Source organism: Nyctereutes procyonoides, unplaced genomic scaffold (assembly GCF_905146905.1).
Source record: "Nyctereutes procyonoides isolate TBG_1078 unplaced genomic scaffold, NYPRO_anot_genome, whole genome shotgun sequence".
Lineage (NCBI taxonomy): Eukaryota > Metazoa > Chordata > Mammalia > Carnivora > Canidae > Nyctereutes > Nyctereutes procyonoides.
The window spans coordinates 7853898-7871238 of record NW_026575128.1 but is presented as its reverse complement, the minus strand read 5'-3'; the positions used below and the strand labels follow the sequence as shown (position 1 = coordinate 7871238).

The following is a 17341-nucleotide window of genomic DNA, read 5'->3' as shown; positions in this document are numbered from 1 at the left end:
TATTCTTTAAAAGGAATGAGTCTACTACTTTTATAGAAATGATAAGTGCTTATTATTTTTAAAAGATGAAAGCAATAAAAAAAAACCAGCGCAATCTAGAAATAATCGCTCTTGACAGCTGACATACAAAGAGCCACGGAGGGATCAATAGATGGGATCATCATCAATGAAATTATTGCATACAAATGGGATCAACCTGTACACGCTTTTAAAACTAAAATGCTTAAAAACATTTTTTTTCCTGTGAGTTCAGTGAAGAAAAAGAAACTGAGGTGAAACAGAAGGAATTGTTGAAACTGAGAGAATATGTTTTCAGCTCCAGAGAATCATTTGTAAAAGATTCTTCCACGTTAAAAAGATTAAATAACTAAGCTTTCACTCAACACTTGGGAAAATGTTTCACGAGAGCAGGTGTCCGCGGCTGGGCCCCCCACAGGTGACCTGAGTACACAGGAGGTAGTGAGGCGGCCAGTCCCCGGTCTGCCTGGGTCCTTTGTCTCCTACCTGGGGCTCATTTGGCTCCCACACCCCCGTCAGGGCTCTGCGAGGGAACTCCAGGTTTACCTTTACCCTTTTTTTTCAGGTAGTTTGGGATACCGATGGTGCTCCGGATCCTGCTCTATTGCTCCCATTGCCCTAATAATACCTGGATGCCCAGGTGTCCCCTGGAGTTGTGAGCACGTTGCCCTAATAACACCTGGATGCCCAGGTGCCCCCTGGAGCCGTGAGCATGTTGCCCTAATAACACCTGGATGCCAGGTGTCCCTGGAGCGTGTCCCCCTGGTGCCCGGGTCGTGAGCACGTTGCCCTAATAACACGTGGATGCCCAGGTGCCCCCTGGGGTCGTGAGCACGTTGCCCTAATAACACCTGGATGCCCGGTGTCCCCTGGGGTCGTGAGCACGTTGCCCTAATAACACGATGCCCGGGTCGTGAGCAGTGCCATAACACTGGATGCCCAGGTGTCCCCTGGGGCCGTGAGCACATTGCCCTAATAACACCTGGATGCCCAGGTGTCCCCTGGGGTTGTGAGCACGTTGCCCTAATAACACCTGGATGCCCAGGTGTCCCCTGGAGTCATGAGCACCAGGGTTCAGCCAAGTTGAATCAGATATGTGTTGATTCCAACCATGAAAAGCCCTGTGCTGGATGAAGCCCTTGCCCTTCCCACCATCCTAAACCTTACAAGATTCGTGTTAACTCAATGCAAACTTGAGGAACAGAGAGGAACGTGATAAGAGTGTGAAGCAGGTGACCCAGTAAGTTTCAAGGTCATGTTCTCCCCCAGGAGAAGAGCAAAAGATTCCTGCATCACCCACATGCTCTCCTCTCCCCGACCCCTGGCTTTCTGTCTCTGCCTCATTCACTTTCTAACATCAAAAATCTAGATGTAAAATAGTGAAACCACACATATTAGAGAAAAAAAAACACTTTTTTAAAAAAATGTAAACATCTCGTGCTGGGGAAGGTCTTCCTAAGAGTGACATGTTTAAAGGACACCTTTGGCTCCCATCATTCTTCTAGGGAGCTGTCACTGCACGGGACAGCACACCTGCTCACCTGCTACAGAACGGGGCACGTGACCCAGCACGGCACATCCCTCATCTTTATGGACGGGCTCAAGGCAGGGAGAAGAAGGAGGGCACATAACCCAAGCAGGGTCACTCTGAGTCCTTCCACAGGATGATATACAGATTGCAAGAGTCTTTTCGTTCGGGATCCTAAATCATTAGAATGTGAGCTTGGGACTGTCTGCAGCCTTTTTATCATTACCCAGAGCCTCGCTGCTCTACAAAATGATGTCCCACCCGGTACAGACAAAGCTGAGGGTGACGGGAGAGAGGCCGAACCCTGATGGCCCAGAGCTGAGATCCTCGATCCAGCCACGCAGAGACTGCGGTGCCCAGTACGTGAGCCAACGTTCTTTCTCTTGTTTGCTTGCTTCCTTCTTTCCGTCCTACTTTCCATCCATCCATCCATTTGTTCTTCCTACCTTTTTCCCTTTTATTTATTTATTTTTTTTGCTCAAGCTAGTTTGATTTGGGTTCTTTCTCTCTCAATTAATTACTGATGGATACAGCACGAAACCCTAGAAGTGTTAAAGGAAAATATTGATCAATTTAATTATGTGAAAATTAAAAGCATGTAGCAAAGCAGAAGAAGCTGCAAAAAAAATAAAAAAGGAGAAAAAAAATACAAACTGAGGAGATAAGAAGAGGGTGGAGCAATCATGATCTATAAAGAACATTACAAATTATGCAAAAGGTAAACAAGGAAAAAGGAAAAAAGGACACAAATAAAAACAGGAAAATGATCCACCTACTTAATATAAAAAACATGCAAACTAAATCCTTAAGGCTCATTTTTCACCTCTCAGGTTGGCAAATGTCCAGATTTGGCAAAGGTTATGGAAAACAGATCCTGCAGCTACCAGAAAAATGATAAGGAAATACTACAGATTATACACATGCACTTGACAAATTAAATGAAATGGACCTGATCCTTGAAAAGTGCAAACTGCTGTAAGCTCCCCAATATGAGGGAGATCATTTGAAAAAGTCTTATTACTATTAAGGAAATTGAACTAGTAATTTAAAAAATCCCCAAAACGGTACACACCGGCCCAGATGGTTTCACTAGGGAGTTCTAACAAGCATGTAAAGGAGAAGTAACACCAATTCTACACAACCTCTTCCAGAAAATAGAGAAAAGAAGGAACATTTCCAAACTCACTGTATGAGATCAATATTACCGATACCAAAACCAAAGTCAGTCCAAATCAATAGGACGAAAGACCACATCCCACATGAATATAACCACAAAAGTCCTTAAAAATTATCAGCAAAGAGAACTTGGCACTATAGTAAAATAATCACACAGCACAACCAAGTGGGGTTTATTCCGAGGATGCAATATTTGAAAATACTTGAAAATTCCAAGTTCAATATTTGAAAATCGATCATTAAGTTCACCATGTTACCAGGCCCAAAGTAGTAAATGACTATAAAAACTGATATAAAAAAGCACCTGAAAAAATTCAATGCTCATTCACGATGGAGGGAAAAAAAAAACTATCAGAGAAAGAAGGATAGAAAGAAATCTCCTGAGTTTGATAAAGAACGTCTACAGAGATCCCGCAGCTAACCTCACACTTGATGGTGAAATACTGAATGCTTTTCCCTAGGGACGGACAATGAGTCAAGGATCTAATAAGCCAATTAGAAAATCAGCAGAGGACACAAAGCGACATCTTACTAAAGACACTAGAACGGCAAACGAGCGTATGAGAAATGTTCGACATCCCTGGCCGTTGGGGAGATGCAAAGTGAGACCACAGCGAGCTACTCATGCTACACACCATTAGAACAGATCAAATAAAAATCGTGACAACACCAAATACTGGCAGTGACACAGCACAACTGCATCTCCCAGACATTGCTGGGAGGATGTAAGACGGTATGGACACTCTGGAAACAGGCGGTTTCTTAAAAAAAAAAAAAAAAAGCCAACACACATACACACTGATCATACAACTATACTCCTGGACATTTATCCCAAAGAAATGGAAATGTGTGTCCTCACAAACCATTCATAGCTTTTCTTTTTTTCTTTAAAGATTTTTTTAAAAATTATTCATGAGAGATACAGAGAGAGGCAGAGACACAGGCAGAGGGAGAAGCAGGCTCCTTGCAGGGAGCCCGACATGGGACTCTCGATCGCAGGACCCCGGGGTCACGCCCTGGGCCCAAGGCAGACGCTCAACTATGAGCCCCGGGTGTCTCCGTAGCATTTTTTCTTGGTAATAACCAACAATTGGAAATGACCAAAGTGTCCTGCACGGGTGATAACTGACACCGTTTCCTGTCCCGCAGCGACTGGGCACCTCGGAACACCACTCAGTGATAAAACGGAATGGGCTATTGGTACGATTTGGATGGATCTCAAGGCCGTTATGCTGCGTGACGAAACAGCTCATCTCAGAAGATGACACTCCAGAGGCTCCTGGGGGCTCAGCCGGTTGAGTGTCCGACTCTTGATTTCGGTTCAGGTCATGATCTCGGGGTCCTGGGATCGAGTGCCAAGGCTGCCTCCACGCTACGTGTGGAGCCTGCCTAAGACTCCCCTTCGCCCTCTCCCTGTGCCCCTGTCCCCACCACTCACGGGCATATGTGTGCTCCCTAAGAAGGAAGGAAGGAAGGAAGAAAAGAAAGAAAGAAAGAAAGAAAGAAAGAAAGAAAGAAAGAAAGAAAGAAAGAAAGAAAGAAAGAAAAGAAAAGAAAGAGAAAGAAGGAAAAAAGAAAAATCAAAAGGAGGAAGGAAGGACGGAAGGAGCTGACATACCAGATATTCCATTTACCCCGGGTTCTCGGAATGACGTGAAAGAGACGAGAAAAGCTCTGTGGTTGCCAAGGGGAGGGAGAGGGAGAGAAGTGGGGCGACACGGGAGGGAGACGTCTGAGGCGATGACCCGGTCTGTGTCCTGGTCGCAGGTGGCATCAAGGCACAGGTGCGAGGCAGCGGCCAAGGAGGTCGCGCACCCCCGCGCGGATGTCAGGCTCCTGGGCCTGCGGTGTTACTATGGCGACCCCGGACGTGGGGGGGGGGGGAAGGGTCCACAGGTCCGCGGAACGTCTGCACCACCCCGTCCACCTTCCTCGATCCCTCACGGCTTCCGCACGTGAAGTCCTCAAAATGATGCCGCGGCTCACCTGAGCCCCCACTCCTGAGCTGAGCTCCTCCGGGGGTGGCTGGGCCCCTCCCTGCGCCCCCGCGGCACACACAGCCTTGCAGTACGGCGGGTCCTGTCCCCGCGTGTGCCAGGTGCCCTTGCCCCAGACTTGCGGGTCCCGTCTGCCGAGGACCCTGGCGCTGAAGCATCCAGCTGTCCTCTCGGAGCCACACCCCTCTGTGGGTGGATCTGGTCACCTGGCCCCACACACAGGCCAAGCCACAGCAGGGGCAACCTGCGCCCCCCCCACTAGGCCCGGCAGGGACATCTTGGGGGGCCCACCAGGCTGCGGAGACCTTCCTTCAACCACGGGCAGCTTCCCGCTGGCCCCCCCTTCCCCGAGGCTGCCCCCACCCAGTGATCTGGGGCCAGCGCCCGGCCCAGCAGGTGGGCCTTGAGGGGCGATGCCCCGGCCTAGCTCCCCGCGACCCCTCCACCTGCCCCGACTCCCAGTCCCTCACTTCTTGCCATCCCGTGGGCCGGAGCCGGGCGTGGGGAGTCTGCACTGTGACAGCTGCGGTCCTACGGCCTGCACCCTGGACGGGCCTCCAGCCGGATCCAGAGCCGCCGCAGTCCGCCAGTGGCTCCCGCACTTGGTGGGTGAGCTGTAAGGCATGGGATTCCTTGAGCACATGGATGCGGGGTGACACGGAAGCCTGGATCCCCCCCGAATTGACTACCTTGGAACCGAGCCGATGACCTCACAGCCAGGAGGGATCACGCGGTCGCGTGTCAGAAGCAGCAAATGCAACCTCCAGACTCCCCGCATTCATCTGTGACTGTAGGCGCCGCAGTGAGAGGAGTGAGGACGCAGACTCCCCGGGACCAGGTGAGAGGACTTCGAGCAGGGCAGGCATCCCCACTGTTGCCCCCCCACACCTGGCTCCAGGACGACGTGCCCCAAAGGAGACGACCTTTGGCCAACAGGCGGCGCAGCCAAGCCTCTGCCCCAACAAAGGGCCCCATGTCTCAAGGACCTTTGCTCTGCCCCTGCCCCAGGTCCCAGGCCGTGGAAGCAGTGACGCTGGTGCCCCAGGCTTCCTGGGGTCCCAGCGCTGAACCCGCCCGACGGTTCCCCACCATTGGTGGGGTCACGACCAGGCCCCCCGGGAGCCACAGGCTGTGTCCTGTGGCCACAGGGCCCGGCCGTCCTCCTGGGCCGAGCGAGCCACGGTCACGGGGCGCGGCCCGCCCAGAGCTGGAGAGCGACCACAGAGCGGCCCGAAGCGAGGTCCCAGGAGTGCACCACACTGTGCGTGATGAAGCGTCCCCCTCCCCACATCCTCCAGCCTCACTTCCTGAGACGCCACGGGGCCCCCACACGCTGCTCCCACAGGCCTCCGGGTTCCTACCCAGTGTTCAAATCCCAGCTCAAGTGTCCCTTAGGTGAGTGGCTCCAGGAGCTGTGTTCAGGGACCGTCGCATCCCCCGGGGTCCCCGTGGAGTCCCTGCTCCTCCCCGGATGCGCGGGGCGGGGGCACCTTCCCGCCTGGCCCTCGGCAGGCCTGCCCACGGCGCCGCCTCTGCCAGCGCCTCATGGGAGGGCGGTGGGCGCCCAGGACCCACCGGCCCGGCCTGGACACTGCTCCGGAACGTGCAGTGCGGGCATGACAGCAGCTTTTGTGCATGAAAGCCCGCGACGTGAGGGCTGCCTGTTACCACCGCGTTTGAAAACGTGGCCTTTATGGCCTTTATGACCCTGCAGGGCGATGAGGCCGACGGGTGGGGTGACGACCGTCCTGCAGGGACACCTTGTTTTTAGGCAGGTTCCGGGGAGAAGGGAGCACAGGCGGCCTCCTGAGGACGGGGGCGGACGCTGCCGCAACCAGCGCTGCCTGCCTCAAGCGGAGGCAGGGGTGTGAGGGCTCCCGAGCAGGACACCGCCAGGCTGCCCCCCGGGGTGATGCAGCTCAGGCCGGGTCCTGGCATCGCTGGGCCTGCCCTTCTCTCTGCCTCAGCTCACATCTCCATCCCCTCCACCCGCTCTGGCCTGCGCGCTTCTCTTCAATGCACTGTGTCTCTTCCCACCCCAGGGCCTTTGCACCTGCTGCCCCTAGAGCAGCATGCACCGCCCTCACCCCTCAGCCACCCAGGCTGCCACCCCCCGACCTACCATCTCCCACCAGCTTCTCAGGTCTCAGTTTGAACGTTACCTCCTTTGAGGAAGGGCACAGGGATCCTGGACCAATGTTCTCAGAGGACTGAGCACTTGCTTCTTCCTTTGCAATATTCATTCCAACTGCAACGGCTTGATTTTCTTGTCGAATTACCTGGGACGTATCTGTCTTTCCTTCTTGATGTTAAGCCTCTCGAAGGCAAGGGCTGGCTGACCCCTTCCTCTTCGTCCCCAGGGGAGTGCACACACTCAACACGACGGTGTCATCAACTGACTCCCCCAGATTCTTATATTGAAACTCAACCCCCCCGCACCGTGCGTGCTAATGAGGATGTGGGGCCTTCGGGAGGTGACTGGGTGGTGAGGGTGGTGCCCTGTTGTGTGGGGTACTTGACGGGGACCCCCGCCGTCCGCCGGGGAGGGCACCAGGACAGGCTGGTGGTCGGCGGCCCGGAAGACAGCACTCACCCGATCCACGCGTCCTGGCACCTGACCTTGCCGGCCAGTCTCCAGAACCGTGGAAACAAGCCTCTGCCGTTCACAAGCCACCCAGGCTATGGGACTTTGGTTACAGCAGCCGAGCTGATTAAGGCAAATACAAAACGAATGAATGTTCAACACCAGAGAGTTCGCAGCAAAGGCCTGGTTTTCATTGTGGGGAGGCCAGCTTATAGGGTCAGCCCTCGGCTGTTGCTGGACCTGGATTTCAGGAGTGTCCCCATGGTTCCCAGAACTGGGAAGGGTCGCCTAAACTACCTGTAGGAACATTACAGTTCGTGCTAAACCCCTGCCTGCCCTCTGGAAGTCGGGAACTTTGGTCCATGCCAGGCAGACAGTGCCTATGTCACCTGCTCCCAGTATAAAAAGTCCAGGCCCTCAGTCTCCAATGGGCCTCCCTGGTGGCGGCATTTCACACGCATCATCACAGTTCCTTGTTGGGGAAATTAAGTGCGTTCTGTGTGAACCCACTGGGAAAGGACTCCATTCCAGTGCCAGGTTTGCCCCAGACTTCATCCCGTGCCTGGTTTCCCACATCCGTTTGGCTCCGCAGCCTCCACTGTGACAGATCAGAGCCGCAAGGACAGCGACACGCAGCATCCTGCGAGTCCTCGGAGCACATCGTGGATGCCGACAGTGGTTGCAGGGACCTCCTCCCCGGCCCCCAGCACAGAGGGTGACAAATGAACACAACCAGATCCGTCTGCAGAGTACAAATACTGGACTATTCTTCAAAGGATACTGCAGGGTGTTTGTCAGTTTAACAGAATTGGAAGACGCTGGGTTAAATAAAATTAAGCAAGGGAGTTTAGAGAAAATAAAAATGAAAAGTGCTTGTGAAAGCATTTAATAAGTGAAGAGCAAACTTGCAAGGCAGGGATAGATGATGCCAAGAGCTCCTAACCCATTGCACCAGAGACCCTTTTATTCTTAGAGCAGCGTATGGGCTGGTGTTCTGTGGGAAATCCTCCAGGAAACTAGATGCCCAGAGAAGGGAAGTCATGAACTCCGTGCTGTCACTACAATGGTCGGGAAGCTGTCGACGTTTCTCATCTGAGAATCCCTGAAAGCCAGGGTGACCAACAGGCCAAGGAGAGGGTCCCTGTGCTGTCCTAAGACCTGGAGATCCTTGTGATAAATCCCTATTTCTGAGGGTGATCCACACACGTCACTTCCCTGAAACTTAAAGAGCCCAACTAATAGAGAATTATCCAGGAATAAACAGTAATATAGCAAATTGAGCCTTTATTGGATGGCTCTCATTGAAGGCTCTTAGCACGTCAAACAGTGATATAAAAAATGACATGTCAATTGACCTTGGGAATAAAAGAGTAAATGCAAGCAACATTTGTCACACTGACAGGCTTGGCAAATAGTGTTTTGATTTGCCAGCAGCCTTACTCCAGACAGCAGCCACTAGTTAGATACATAAACCATTAAAGCTAAAAACAGAACTATCATTACAGGCACTGTCTAGTAATTTGCAGGTAATTGATGGACATTAGTCATGATCACACAATACGGAGACACACACATACACCCGTACAGACACGGGTTCTCTCTGGTAATTCCCATTTGCATTGCATCAAGAGCTTCTAAGACTGGGAAACTTAAAAAAAAGGGTTTTCTGTGCTTTTAAGTATCTATGTCGCAAGCTCTTGTTTTCCCTTAGAGGATCCTGTGGGCGGGGGTCCCGTGGAACACTCTCTGGGAAATGGAATGCCTAGAGCACACAGGGCACAGAGTCCAGGCCGTTGCTACATTGGCCACGAGATCACAGACACTCCTGGTCGCAGAGGCCCTGGAACCCACAGCAACCAAACAACTGCAGAGACGGTTCTTGAGCTGTCCCAGCATTGGGGATCCTTGCAATAAATCCCTGTTTCTGAGCAGGACGTGGCATTAGCCAGATATGTGCTGAGAAATTCCAAGAGGTCTTCTCTAAAGTGTCTCAGTCCATCCAGAAGACGTCCACTGGCTTTACAAACCTCCACCTTTGGCTGCACATGTACATCCATTTTGGGAAGGCCAGTAACCCGCCCTGAGCAAGGCTGGGTGGGAGCAGTGCGAGGCATCCCACCTCCAGACACGCTGTCTAGGACGCACGTAGGCTCAGGAGCAAGGCCTGGAGTCCTCACAGGCTCACAGCTAAAAATAAGGAAGCAGCACTGTATGCTCAGAATGCAAATGCTAACACGCTCACTCTGTCAATACCCGGGCATATTCCCCACAGAACTGCAGCTTCTGACTCCGCAGGAAGGAGTCTTGGGTACTTTCTCTTTGTGCTGTACCCAGCGTTACGTTAGGAGATTCGCCTGAGAAAATGTGCAAATAATTTTGGGAAGTGCTACACACAATGTAGCGCCGTGGTTCCCAGACCGTGTGTCGTGGCATGCTGGAAGGAAACGTGTAAGAGCAGTGCGGAGTGTTCTAAATCCTCAAGGGAATCTACGACACCCAATATCTGTTGGACACATGGAGTATTAGCTCAAAGCAGTTCGTTGTTTCAACATGAAGCTACATCCCGGCGGGTGACATCGTATCTTCGCGGTGTTTGGTGGTTGGTGTGATATGAAGCAGGTGCTGTGTGAAAATCCGCGTGGAACAGGATAGGAGGTTGGTGGTGTCCAATCCGATTCCAAGGTTTGAGAAGCTGTGTGATCCCAACAAGCACACACCTTCCATGAGTAAGTGATGGTGATCACTTAGGGATGAAATATTAGATTTGTTCCTTTCGATTTACATTTATTATTTTTCTAGACAGCTATAAAATTATTTGGGTGTAAATGCTTCTGTAGCCGTGTGGGCCTAACTACTTAAGAAGTAGAGCTGATAGGCATTTCTTTTACCCACGGAGCTCACCCATTTTACCCATGGAAAAATAACTGAAGCGCTTTACGGCGCTTCAAACTAAGAAATGCTGGGAAGCTGTGTGTGACAAGAGTCTGAGAAGTCCTACAGCAAGAAAAATGGACACACGCACCGGAAGCCAGCATGCCCATGCTTCTTGGTCCAACACATCTACGAGGAGCCTTCTTTATGGCAAAAGCTTGGAAGCTGTAGGTGGCTGTTTCCCAGGATTTGCCCCATGACCTACTCCGCTTCCGCAACAGAGAACGGGGGTTGACTTATTCCTATTATTGACGTTTAAACATTATCTCTCATCAGTCACTCATTCAACAAGTATTAACTGCGTGCCCTGGTAAATGTCACATACTAGGATTGGCTCCGACGATAGGAACGTGTAAGACACGGACCAGGCCCTCAAGAAGTCCGCCCCCTGAAGTGGAAACTTCTTTTAATTTATCCAGAAATTTAGCCACATCTCATCACCTTCATTGCCACCATCTTGGTTCGCCCCACCGCCATCTCTCTCTTGCCACGGCGATTGCAGTAACTCCCCAACTGGTCTCCCCATTTCCCTCTTGCCCCCTCCAGACCATTCTCAACACGGCAGCTGGCATGACCATTTTAAGTCGGATTACGTCACTTCTCTGCTTAAACTTCTTCTGGATTTGGGATAAAGCCCAAGGCTTCCTAACGAACCCAAAGGCCTTGGGCAAACATCTGCCATCACCACCTTCTCCCATTCCCTCTCTCTTCTCACCAAATGGTCTCCCCTGCTCACTCGTTCCAGCCAGGATGGCCTCCTTACTGCTTCCTGAACACAGCTGCCAAGTTTCCATCTCAGAGCCTTTGCACCTGCTGTTCCTTCAGCTTTTCCCAGCTGTCCCATTTCCTCTCCAGGTTATTTTCCTCCTGTATCACCTTTTGGCCAAAGGTCTTCAATGACCATTCTATTTAAAATTGCAACCCTCCCTGCTCCCCCCCCCACTTCCGGCTCCCAATCTCTCGGTTCTACATTTCCTGTCACCATCTGACATACTGCATATTGGATTAATCATTATTTATTAAACCCATCTTTCCCATTCGCCTGTGAATTCCATGAGGACAGAGATTTTGATCCCTCTGGTCTCCCGGCCTATGCCCAGCATTAGAGATCAGCGCCAGGCACACAGTAGGAGCTGATAATTAATCGCATTACTGATGAAGACACAATGATAATGCAACACAGTAAGTTTGGTGGCAGCGACGTGCCCAGGGAACTGAACGTCATCAGCCTGAGCGGATCTAAAAGGGCACGTTGTTAGCCAATCATCCAAAGGGCACGGACAGAGGGCAGCAGGAGAACAGGGAGGTCATTTCCAGCAAAGGGGATGGCATGAGCAGAGGAAAGACAAAATCCAACCCCACGTGTAATTTATGAAACTGTTCTCCAACCAATGACAGGAGAACAAATGGATACAACCAGCTGTTCTTCCTCCCCGTGTTTGCCATGACTGCTTAATTACCAGTCTCCCCAAGAGAGAGGATTTTTCTGGAGGCTGCTCAGCCTTCTAGCAGATGCAGACTTTATTTGCTTTCAGGGGATCCTGGAAAACCTTGACCCAGCGTGGCCTCCCATGACAGGTGCAGCTAATAGTAAAGGGCCCTTCCCTGAGCCCTCGGCCGGGGACCCGACAGGCCTGAGCCACAGGGGCAGTGAGCCAGCTTGGTCACCTGGGGTCTTTGCAGGTGGTCCAGGCAATCTCTCAGGCTCTTTTCCCCCGTGTCTGTCAGAATCTCTAACTCTAGTTTGGCTTTTGGGTCACCATATTGCACAACTCTGAGGGGTAGTCAGTGGTCCTGAGCTCAGAACGGCTGTCTTGTCCCTGGGTCCCATCTCTTTGCCTGAAGCCTCAGAACTAGACAATGGTCAGCTTGTATTTGGACCTGGGTTTCACCCCCTGGATGACATCTTCGGTTGTCTTTGGTGCAAAGCAGGGACTAAGCCAGCCCAATCCCTGATCCCCAAGGTCTGGCCCACATCTACAGCGGCAAAAGGACACAAAAGAGACAGAAGCCCTGGAGACCATGGCAGGATTTGAGGGACTGCCACGTGAAGGGATGGAGTGTGGCGTCCACAGAGCGCTGGGAGGGTGTTGCTGGGCCTTCACGCTTACCGGCCACTCAGCCCCGCTGCCCTCCTAACACTGAATGTCTTGTTGATGTGCACGTACTTGTCTGTTCTCTCCCCTCCTCTGCTTGAACGTAAGCTCCACTCAGAACAAGAACCGTCATCTCGGTTACCTGTATGTGTCCAATGCCTAGCACACAGTAGGTGCTCAATAAACATGTGGGACGTTGAATGAATGGGGAGTTGGTGGTGTCAGAGGAATTAGGAAAAGACAGTGTTTCCAGAAGAAAGAGGTCAGTGATGGTGACTCCTTGTGAGGCGCCAACGGACACGGCAGGGAGCAGTGGTGACTTTTTCCAGGGCGGATCCATGCGGAGGGGTAGGGCTGAAATTGGGTCACAGTGGGGTAAGCTGCTCACGGGAAGGAAGGAAGTGGAGACACGGAGTCTAGGCGGCTCCCCCAGAAGTGGTGTTGAAAGGAAGAGGGTCAGTAGAAGCTACTTTCAAACAAAAGCCTTTCTAGATCCCTGCTCGGAAAGGCTCACGTCCACCTTTCTCTCCTGACTGACCCTCCCCGCGGCTGCTCCCAGAGCACACACCGTTAATCATCTCTCGTTACTTTATTTTTTAATAGAATAAGTAAGTTCACAGGCATTTGTTTCAGTCTGATACACATTCTCTTGGCAGGATAATAACCGATACCGTAAGTGACCTCATTAATCAGCAGGGACAATTAGAACGAGGACAATTTGCCGTGTCTCCCGTCTAAGAAAGACTGAAAGGTCCCCGCTATCTCTGGGTCTTCCTGTGGTGACTTCCATGGGTGACTGACTCCTCATTAGTCCATTCTCGGTCTCTCCAAGCAACGTGGAGGCAAGAAATCTCCAAAAGAAGGTTAAAATTTAGTGGCACGCGTAGGGAGCCAACATGAGTCCCTTTTCATTCGTTGCTGGGCTCTGCTGTCCTCGAAGCCCTCTTCCCGTCTCTTTCTCTTCAGGAAAACGAGTCTGCACGGCTCTAGGAATTTCCCAAGAGGCAAGTGAGAATACGACATTAGAACCCAAGCTTCTTAAAATGCATGAAGAAGCCGTGCCATTCCAAGGCAACCTCTGGTGCGTCTTTTTTTTTTTTTAAATTAATTATTTATTTATTTACGATAGTCATACAGAGAGAGAGAGAGAGAGGCAGAGACACAGGCAGAGGGAGAAGCAGGCTCCATGCACCGGGAGCCTGACATGGGATTCGATCCCGGGTCTCCAGGATCACGTCTTGGGCGGAAGGCAGGCGCCAAACCGCTGCACCACCCAGGGATCCCTCTGGTGCGTCTTTTGACCAAGTGACATGCTCTCTGCAAAGTGCATGAGCATCACCGCCATTCCGTTTCAAAAAGAGTCACTGGGGGGGGGGGGAAGGATCAGGAAAACGTGACGGGAATGGAATATTCCGGTTTCAACGAAGCATTTACACACACATGGAAGAGGAAAGGTAGGCTGGACATTATCACAATCACTGATTCTCTCCCGGCTCAACAGCCACGTACAGAGGTCACCTGGGAATAGGGCTTTGTGACAGAAGCCAGTTCTCCATCCTCCTCTGTCCACTGTGATTTTTTTTTTTTAGAAAGTCTGTTTTTTTTTTTAAGATTTATTTATTTATGATAGACATAGAGAGAGAGAGGGAGACACACAGGAGGAGGGGGAAGCAGGCTCCATGCCGGGAGCCTGAAGCGGGACTCCATCCTGGGACTCCAGGATCGCGCCCTGGGCCAAAGGCAGGCGCTAAACCGCTGCGCCCCCCAGGGATCCCCTCCACTGTGATTTTTATATAAATTCCTTAGTTTGGAATAATTTGTGATTCATAGAAAAGTCACAAAGACGGCACAGAGAATTACTGTATACTTTTCACTCAATTTCTCCTGATGTGAGCATCTTGCGTAACCATGGTAGCTGGACAAAATGAAGAGACGCACGCTGGCATTTTACTATTAACCAAACTACAGCCTTTATTTTGATTTCACCGGGTTTTCCGCAAATGTTGTCTCCGTTCCGAGACCTAATCCAGGAAACTGCCTTGCACTGAGCGCCGTGATTTTTAATGTCTTGTAGGGGAACAAACACGGAGGGCGCGCTGGTCAACCTGTGGCTGGTGTGACCGAGGCCCAAATCCAAAAGGTCCTCTCTGACTTAATCCAGAGGATCTGCACAAAGGGTAAGCTGTGTCCTTGGACCCTAGACCCGAACATTCCTGGAGCTCGAGGCCGATGCGGACTGTGTAACTCGGTGCCAAGAAAGCTCACGAGCCCTTGGGATACTTTCTCAGGACCAGTGTTCACAGGGAGGAGATGATGATTCCGGTCTCTCTCTGTGGGGCTTTGTTTACCTGCTAACTGCTTTTATTTTCCTAAATCATTGCTAAAACTAACAATCTGGGCAGCCCGGGTGGCTCAGCGGTTTAGCGCTGCCTTCAGCCCTGGGCATGATCCTGGGGACCCGGGATCGAGTCCCCGGTTGGGCTCCCTGCATGGAGCCTACTGCTCCCTCTGCCTGTGTCTCTGCCTCTCTGTGTATCTCTCATAAATAAATAAATGAAATCTTTTAAAAAATAATAAATAATAAATAAATAAATAAATAAATAAATAAATAAAACTAAGAATCTACCAAAAACCTCAGAAGACCTAGAGAAGAATATAACAAGCGTGGATGTATTTGACTCCCAAGAGGAAATGAAGCATTGCGAGCATGGGCCGCTCTCCCTCTCTTGACTGGGAGACAGGGCCCTGCCTCTCTGCCCATCTGTCACCGGCCCCCACCCCACCCAGGACGATAACAATAAACCAGCAAAAAGCCGACTCGTGCCAGCCCTGTAGCCACGCAGACTAGCGCCCACGCCCTTCACACCCACTGCTCCCCCGTCTGGACTCTGCCCACCCCGTCCATCCATCCTTCCATCCGTTCGTCCCACCATCCTCCGGTGTGTTTCTGCCTTACGACATTGCCCGAGTGGCCCCCCCGTGACTAGTGCCTTCCCTAACTACTCCAGGTGCTCGTCTTCTAGGCCTCCCTGCTCTGGACACGTGACTCCCAACTGCACCGTCCTACTTCTTAACTTTTCTGCCACCGACGTTCAAGCTGTCCAAGGTGAGGCCCCACACATGGTTCATCTCCAGCTCCCAAGGTCCAAGCAGAAGGCCTGGAGTAAAGACGTGTTGGGCAGTACTCGAAAAGCCTGTAGTTTAGTGTGATGATCCCACTAAAAGTCTTGAAAGGTTAGTAGTGCTTGGGTCTGGACCCTGGCTGTGTGACCTCGGTGCCTTAACATCTTTGTGCCTTTTCCCCTTTGCCAGATGGGGGGTTACTAATGGTTACTACCTCCTAGAGCGTTGAGAGGATTCAATGAGGCATCACAAGTGAGATGTTTGGAATGGCGCTTGGCACATAGTAGGCGCCCCGTAGCTGTTATTATAATTGATTCTATGGACGTGTTGGGCACCTGGGAGCCGGAGTCACCCAGGTCAGATCTGACCAAAGCAGGGTCTGGGGTAAGGATTTGGGTGCAAATGAGTTTGTGGACCGATCCCTGGAAGCCCAGTGAGGGAGGGGCAGGGAGACGGGAAAGGGACGGCAACCCACGACAGGGTCCCAGCTGCAGAAGATGCCACTGGGAGTGGATGGTGCTGGACCCCGCCAGGGTCGCCGGGAGTGGGTGCAGCCCTCGCAGCTCACTTGTCCTACTGAGAGGAGACGAGCCTGGGGTATTCATCCGCCAGACGCGTTCCTTTGTGGGCTGCGTGCTCCTGCGGCCGCTCACCCCACCCAGTGAGCTCTGGTGGGGCACCTACAGGGCCGTCTGGGTCTCCCCTCCACTCCCATCTGATACTTGAGCACATAACGTCGGGGGGGGCAAGGGGACAAAGGTGCAACAGGACTCCTGCTCCCCTCAAGCCCCTGGACTGCTCCTGCCTCTGCCCCATCTCTCCCTGAGTCCACCCTGCTTCCAGCTTCCTGGGGCAGGGGTGGGGGCAACACCTTGGGGAGCCAGCGGGGCCCCATCACCCTCACCACCGGGCTGACGGCTGGCACAGGCCTCCCTCCTCCCTCCCGGAGCTTCCCTCACTGGGCCCCTCCTGACACCTTTTTCTGCAGTCCCAGTCGGGAGAGGGGCCCCTGCAGAACCCAGGGCAGCACCTGGAGCCTGTTGTGCGGGGGTGGCCGACCTGCCCCTCCCGGCAGGTGCCTGCGGTCAGGCAGGAGAGAAGTGGGGGGACAGCGGGCCCAGCCGCCAGCCCCTGCCTGCCTGCCCGCCGCCGCCGCGGGGCTGCTGAGCCCTCCCTCCCTCCCTCCCTCGCTCTACCCCCTCACTTGTCTGTCCCCAGCGCCTGGTAATTAGGCTGTGTTTATTAAACCGTGGGCCCCGGCTCGGCTCCCCCGAACTCTGCTTACCGTAGATTTTCCTGCGAGGACTGCAGAGATCGTAAAAACAACAACCCACCTTGTCTCTTTGGCTTATTTACTAACTTGGCCATAAATAATCAGGGCGATTTGCATATTACTACTGGGCTTTTTATAGCACCGCACTCCTGCACCGGCAGGCCAGCGGGGACCGGGCAAGGAAGCCAGCTGCGCACCCGGCTGCCGGTCACCGGCCAGAGGAGCTTCGGACCATGGCCCCCCTTTACCCCAGGCCCTCCCTCCGCGGGCCCGAGAGCACAGAGGCAAGGGTGCGGGTGGGGACAGGTGCGGAGCAGAGCCACCGGCCAGGAGCAAGGGCGCCCAGGGGTACAGGGAGCTGCCTCTGCATCATGTCCCTTTGAAAAGGGTGGTCCCTGTCCTGGAAGAATGGAGGCCCCCACAGCCAGGCCGGCCACGGTCACTCCCTGCGCGACCTGGGCACACGTCCCCTCTCGGACCCTCATTTCCTCTGATGCCGGCACAGAGTAAGAGGGCAGGACGGTGGTGATCTGAACACAAGCCCTCTCCATTCCTCCGGCAATCAAGCAAAATTTATGAAGATACAGAAGTCAAGACGCGCTCGAAGGAGGAGGA

At 52.6% G+C, this 17341-nt stretch overlaps 1 protein-coding gene across 1 annotated transcript in view; it reads right to left on the bottom strand.

Moving 5' to 3' along the window:
• Positions 1-17341, bottom strand: part of CSMD2 (CUB and Sushi multiple domains 2) — a 437017-nt gene that overhangs the window by 396479 nt on the left and 23197 nt on the right.